We start from the raw sequence: 6,000 nt of genomic DNA on the forward strand, positions 1-6,000 counted from the left end.
ACAGGTTCTGCAGAAGTTATCTGGCTGTTTTCGCAGTGTTGAAAGGCAGTGTGATGAAGGCAGCATACCCTATTACACCATGTATGGAGTGTCTGGTTCTCCAAAGCAAAGCATGAAGTTACTCAGAGCAGCACATCTGAGTAAACTAAAACCTGAAGTAACAACAACCACCCATCCTCAACTAAGCATCTTACTAGAAACCAACTTAAGCAAGTTTCCACTGTCCACCTACCCAGCCAGTTCCTGTTAACTGCAGTGCTGCAGTCTAGCAGAAAATGCTACCAAGCTACAGGAGAGAGGTTGCTTTGCAGAGCATCTGTAATAATGGCAGCAACTCAGACAAAAGGAGATCCAGAACTTCCTTCCAGAGATCTCTCCTGTTAAAGGTGAGGTACAGATGGCAGCTTTGGTTGCAGAGAAACTAAGATATTTCTTTAAATGAAAAAAAGTGAACTCCAGCTGTTTTTTCTCTACAGAGGAAGTTTAGCAGATGTTTCAGAAAGGTCATTAGACCCTTCACAGGGGTAGCTCCCAAATACCTTATGAATGCTAACTGCATGTTAAAGACCAGGCACAATGCTTCCTCCAGGCTCTTGAAAGAGTTTCTCCAAGGCAGATTCCAGACATCCACCTGCTTTGGCAATACCACCTTTGGTGGGCATCAAGTCTCACAGTCAAATATTTTGACTTAAGTTCCTCTTTTCACTCAAACCCTGTACCTTAAAGTTGTGGACTCTCCCTCAGAAGCCTTCAGAACCACAGTGGAATGTGTATTCTTCCACAGCCTCTCCTACTTATGACTCACATGTACTCACAGGCACTGCTCTATGCCATACTGGCTCCATCCACCGGCACAATCCATGACCTCTCATCCATCCCACATGCGTGGGCATACTGTGCAGAAAGGATTGTTTTGTAACAGATGTTAAGCTGGGAATTTTCCTTCCTTGAAGGGCAAATGATAGTGCAGTAACTCATCAGGACCCCTGCTTCCCTGCCTCCCTCAAGAAGCAGAGGAAGCCAGTCTGAGTAATCGGCATCTGAAATAAAGAGGCTTGTTAGGAGCCTCAGTGACTGCAAGCCATTATGTTCTTGGCATGAAGCACTCTTGGTCCACCTTCCTATGGTCATTCCACTTAGACCAGTGCTCTGAAGTAATTCTTTTGTAACATTTCTAAAACTACTTTGAGGACACTTTGTCCTTGGTTCTGAGGACAGCAGCATTAGCAAGGTTAAGCAATGACTACTGCTGGCTTCAAGCCTCTGCATTACCAACAGCTCAGCTTCTCCTTATCTCCTTGCCTGATGTGCCCATTTCCCTTTTACCCTTACTCATGGCTTGTGGCATACACATATGACATAAGAAGGATTGCTAAGATGACCACAGGGACTGAAAGATGCCATGATAAAGCATACACAGTAAGAGTTGCCTGAACAGGCTAGAAAGACAACTAAAGCTCTTCCCCATAAGACAGGATGGAGCCCTGAGTTCAGCATCCCACACTGAACTGACAGCTCTGCATCTCTGCTTAACACTGAGAAATATACCCCTAGTCCCTTCCCATGTCCCACATCTGCAGCTGCAGCACTGACCTTCCTTACACCTTTCCCCTTTGCTCCTCTCTGACTTCCTGCTGGTCCAGAAGATTTGTTTGTAGCCAACTGGTGAAGTGCTACTTTGCAGAAGACACTTTAAACTCTGTTCTAGCAAGTGTCTGCAGGCAGCTGTTAGGTACCTAGACAATGGGCTTGAACTCAGCATCTGAATCATGCCTGGTGACAAAACAGATTGTCACATGCTCAGATGACAGTCAGTTAGCAGCCTCACAGTTTTCCTGTGGCTCTCAAGTTCACAAGACATACAAATGAGTTGCAGACATCACTTGTTCTTAACACAGAAGCTATGGACAGGCTGTAGTGGAGACATACTACTGATGACTAGATGTGCCAAGCTCAGCTCCTAGGAATGGATCTGCACTCCAGATGGATGCTTTTGGAGGTATCACAGAACAGCTGTAGTTTGGCAGTTAGGTCTGAGCCGATACAGCACCTGTACATGGTACCACATGAGCATGAAGATCCACACAGCTCCCTTTGGGTGAGGAAAGCACAGGGAGATGTGCCAACAGGGGCACAAAGCAGTGCAGCCCCTGAAGAGAGAGACTGCAGGAAAGCTGTTACATTTACTATCCCTTTATGTACAGCCCTATTGCTACTCAAAGTGCTTCACACAGAATCATCAGCACAGCCATTCTGGAGCTCAGGGTGCCTGTAACCAATGCACTGGCTTGAGCAGCATGAGGGGCAAGAGCACTCCAGCCAGAGTCACAAAGGACTGAGGAGGTTCCTGCCCTCCTGTTGTAATTAAATTACAACACTGGGCTGCTCCAGCTTCCCATTCAAGAGCACTCCAAACACAAGGACTAGGTTGGTTGGTGGGCTAGCCAGAAGCTTCTGTTGAAAGCTGACCTGGAAGTGGGAAGAAGCAGGGTAAGCAGGACAGTCTACCCTCCCATTGTCACTACTGGCTGGACCAGAGGATTATCATCAGGTCAGGCCTAGTTCCAGTGCAATGGGAACCACGGTCCAACAGCTGATGAGTTACTGTTTTCTCTTCCTCCAGCCCTTCCCATCCCACTTGGACTGTGCTGCACTAATGCAAGCTGAAGCACTGAAGTGGGGAACCAATCCAGGATGATACTGTTCCCCAGGATGTTTTACTGCCTTGCACTACAGACACTTGCCCCAGCTCACAAGAGGAACAGAAGCAAGCAGCAATTACTTTGACAGCCACCACCTCAGAGGCTGTTCAATAGGTGGAACAGACTGTTCAGCATCAGTGTCTGATAATAAAATCAGCACCTGGCCAAGTTGCCATGACTGCCTAATGTTTCCCCCTCCTTCCCTCCAGCACTGGAGCCCTAACATCCCAAGACAGGCTGCATTTAGAAAGGCATTTCCTCCGCAATTAAGCCACCATAAATTTTAAATAATAGATGTTTACATTCAGAGCCATTTGCATTAAAGAAGCCCACATAATCCATTATAAGCCACCCTCTTACACAAGAGCTCCCTGCTTTTAGTGCCCCCCCCCCCTTTATAATTTACAACCAACACAGCCCACTGTCCATCCCTAATTTAAGTATCTTGATTCATTAGTCTTGTCTGATTATCAGTAGATGGGCAGGGGAACAGTGGGTGGAAAAAATGAAGCTTGGTGTTTCTACCTCTTTCCAGAGTTTCCATTCCTGTATCACAACCACTTTTTTGCTATGACTGCAAGACTGGCCAACAAACCAAGCCAGGAGGACAAAGGGTTTGGTTACGAAGTGCTGCATTCGCCTTGAAACAGTTAGCAGTGAATCACTGTGGGTTAACGCCAGCAGCAGCTGCATTAAGAGAAATCCATGTTCAAGTTCTAAGGAGACACCTACCAAAACTCCCTGTCTCCTTCCAAGGTGACATCAGGGCAGAGCAAAGACATCTGGGAGAGGATAGCACAAGATGCAGCTGCACAGGTCACAGGATCACAGAACCACAGAATGTTTGGAGTTGGAAGGGACCTCGAAAGCTCATCCAGTCCCACCCCCTGCCAGAGCAGGATCACCCAGACTAAATCCCACAGGAACACATTCAGAGGGGTTTGAATGTGTCCAAAGAAGGAGACTCCCCAGCCTCTCTGGGCAGCCTGTCCCACAGCTCCATCACCCTCACAGGGAAAGAGTTTCTCCTTATCCTCACATGGAAGTTCCTCTGCTCCAGCTGCACCCGCTGCTCCTTGTCCTGTCGCTGCCATCCCTAAGCAGAGCCTGGCTCCATCCTCCTGACTCTCACCCTTTAAAGATTTAGGGATGTCAGCCTCTTATTTTATCTGTCCTTTGTGTAGAAGCAGATCTTTAGAATGCCTCCTGTACACTATGTGTTTGAAGGAATGGGGGAAGCAACATGGTTGGGCATGTCATAGGCCAAGGAGTAACACTCCCAATTGTTGGAAGTGCTAGTTTAGGAGTCCAAGTTTTTTCCAGGAGAGCTGCCATAGTGTTTCAGTGGGTAGAATAAGGCAATGCACCACACCTCCATAAGCACAGAGAGCCCATCAAGAGCTGACTGAAGTCACCTAGTATACACCAAGTACTAATATTGGCATGAGAACAGGAACCAAGCCCTTACTATACTGAAGTCACATAGATTTGGGTATTATAGACCTGAAAAGCAGCATTTTCTCAAATAGTTATTTAAAAGGGTAAGGTACACAGCAGATTGTGAGGATTTCAATGCCTGCTCTTAAGAGTAGTACAGTGTACTCTGCTAAAAGGCATGTAGTATCCACTAGGATTCCTTCTCTCAGGAAAACCATTTGCAGCTTGAGCTATTTTAATATGAAGGTTGCCCAGCTACTGCCTCCTCCTTCCTCTTTTCATTTAGAGATGTCACAAGCGCTGCTGACAGTAAAGCAAAAATCCCCACAGCAGAGCAGCTGCCAAGCACCAGATTACTCAGCCTGTTGCCCTCAAATAGGTTTACTGTGTCTAGAGCCTCAGTACATCTATCTGCATCAAACACATCTATGCCAGAGGGGAAGTTGTGCAAGTGTCTAGTGCCACTCCTCAGCACTACAGAAAAAGCATAGTTGAAGTCTGGGCCATCTACTAGAAACAAATAACTCTTAGTCCATTACAACAGAGTCTCTGCTCCCTCCAAGCAGAGCGTTGGATTCTTGCAGAATGCTGGTCTCTGCAGAAAAGGGCAGAGCAGCACAGCCACAGCAAAACCAGGGCCTGACGGTGTAGAATTGAAGTTCTGCTCCATCCCTGCTTTGTTTCCACTCAGCTTGGGAAGCTTCAGCACATCACTGCCTCGGATCAGCCCTCCCACCAATTAGCTGGGCAGCAGTACTGCTACACCTACTACGTGGAGTAGGGGAAAGCACTTTTTGTATGAGTAGGTCGATGCAGGTGTTGGGTACTTATTGCATCATAGGGAAAGAACTGGGGCAAAAGGTGAAGGTGAACAACGGGGCCACAGGAGGTGCCCTGTAAGCTGCCTGCTTCTGAGGAGGAACTTACAAGGCCCAATCCAGTCAATACCCAGCAGGAGAGTATTTGGTTCCTCCTCACAGAAAAACTGCTTTGTCCCTGATATTTAAGGAAGCAGAAGTCAGCTTTCCTTTCTCCTCCAGTTTATATATAAATTATTTACATTTGCATCCTCAGTAACTCACTTGGCATCCTTTTCCTCACACTCAACCATCACACTCCACTTCTAACTCCATCCCTTCCAGCCTCCCTTTTACAGTCTGTGTTTAGGCACCGTGTTAACATCAGCTGTCTCAGTGATCCCACCACAGACAGGAGGAGGGATGTACAAAGACTCCCATCCAGCTGTGCTTGCTGCTGTTTTCCAGAGAGGAAATTAGGAAGCACCTCAGTCAGGAGCTAATGACTTTCCCAAATGAGCCTTTTCCCCCTGATCACAGACTATGACAATCAAGTCACAAGAGAGATGAAAACTCATTCTGTAACCCTGGAGCTTAAGCAGCCAGGGACCCCTGCACAGGTACTGTGTCTTTCCACAGTGCTGTAGCATAACTCAATCTATACAGAGCTCTGGAAAAAAAAAAGGCAGAGAAAGATGCAGTATAACAAGTACAACTTCTCAAAGCTCTTCCCTTCCACCAGCAGTACCTGTCACCAGTGGTCTGCCTCAGCCTATGCAGTGCATTTCCCTCCACACTTTCACAACCATGTCAAGAAACTAACTGTGCTCCTCTGACCTGTCATCCTGTGGATTTAAGGGATGTGAACTTTTTCCTACAACAATGAGGAGAAAAATAAGTTTGCTCTGTAAATCATTGCCCCACATCCCAAACACATTTAAGGACACAATTCCTTCCTGTAAATCCAGCAAGCAGAGGGAAGCTGCTAGGTCAGTGTAATGTGCTTTCTTAAAACTTAGTCCTTCAGTGCTGCCCAGAAAAGGATCCCTTGACTTAGGCTCTCC

The sequence above is a fragment of the Gallinula chloropus genome (genome assembly GCF_964237585.1).
Source record: "Gallinula chloropus genome assembly, chromosome: 23".
Taxonomy (NCBI): domain Eukaryota; kingdom Metazoa; phylum Chordata; class Aves; order Gruiformes; family Rallidae; genus Gallinula; species Gallinula chloropus.